The 1,376-nt window shown below is 31.9% G+C and overlaps 1 protein-coding gene across 1 annotated transcript in view; it reads left to right on the top strand.

The window, feature by feature from the left end:
• The window catches only part of LOC117169792, a 71,793-nt gene that overhangs the window by 58,381 nt on the left and 12,036 nt on the right, over positions 1–1,376 (top strand). The gene's annotated exons all lie outside the window — the stretch shown is intronic.

The raw sequence follows: 1,376 nt of genomic DNA, 5'->3' as shown, positions 1-1,376 counted from the left end.
TAAAAATATTTAAATTCGTATTTATTAATTACTCAATGTATAATACATATACACATATTCTTTAATTAATTTTTCATGAAATGAGTCACTCATTTCATTTTCGGCATAATCTTTATATAATGTTTAATCATTTAAATAACAACAATATAAGAAGCAATATTTATAGAGAATTGACTGCCTCACAATTTTAGTCATGTACATTATTATGACCGAAAAACCACCCCATTTCGAGATATGTGCAAGAGAAGGAGCGTTGGGAGCTTCGAGCTTAAACTCACCGCCTACTCAGAGGGTGGGTTACTCAGGCACTGCGAGTCGCACAAAAAAATGCATATAACCCTTAATGTTGCGAATTTTATGTACTATTTCTTTGTACTGATCTGTTTTCGTCGTTAGGTGTACCCCATTCGGAATAATTGCTCAAACCTATTTTCGGGGGTTTTTCGTTAGATTTAAGGATGTTTCCATCCACCGGCCAGAGGGAAACTCTTTTGATGTTTAATTCTGATGCCATACGGAACCACGTGCGATAGATATAAAAACTTAATAATTTTTTTCTGGAAAAAGTCTAATTTTACTGGAATATAATAAGAGATATAGCTAAGATTTGTTTCTGCGACCTGTTGGATCGAAAGTGGATACCCGGTCCGTGTCGATCCGACGAGTTCTACTGTACTAGAACCCAGGTGGCATACTGACTGCCTATGATGTCTCACCCCACCTTCCTCTTATTAGCAGATTAGAGCCGATGCACAGTAAGAGGAAATGCACTTTTTTCGTTCAAAAATGTCCAGAGCCTTCAACTTTGGTCCGATTTTTAACTTTTTTTAAATTAAAGTTCATTTAATTCTGAAGAGCTTGACGCCCTGAACTTTTGTCTCTTCTACTTGTTTATAATCTACTTGTCTTAAATGAATGTTTAGGGACATTAGAATACAAATAATTTGCTCATTAGTCCATTTAGTTGTTATAAACAAATTTTATGAACAAATTAGCAAATAGTCTTATTATCGGTAAAAGAAATTTCTGTTTACTAAAAGTGCTTCATATTAATGTAGGAATGATATATTATGACAAGAATAATTTAAAAGTTTATAATAACCATTGTTATAAACAATTCTTATGGCAAAATATAAAAATTTCAGATTTTTTCAAATTATAATTTCCTTCAATCGCCAGAACAATTTAGATAAACAAATTCCACATTTTTTCAATTTTACATTAAAAAAATCTGGTTCCTTCAAATTAATAATTTAGAAATAGAATTCTTTATCGTAGCCATGGTATTCCGAGCTATCTTTTGTTTTAATAACTTTCACTTGTTTCAATATTCCCTTTCAGAAATATGTGCATTGGACTCAGAGTTTTCTTTTCAC

Source organism: Belonocnema kinseyi, chromosome 3 (genome assembly GCF_010883055.1).
Source record: "Belonocnema kinseyi isolate 2016_QV_RU_SX_M_011 chromosome 3, B_treatae_v1, whole genome shotgun sequence".
Taxonomy (NCBI): Eukaryota; Metazoa; Arthropoda; class Insecta; order Hymenoptera; family Cynipidae; genus Belonocnema; species Belonocnema kinseyi.
This window is presented reverse-complemented; position numbering and strand designations above follow the sequence as displayed.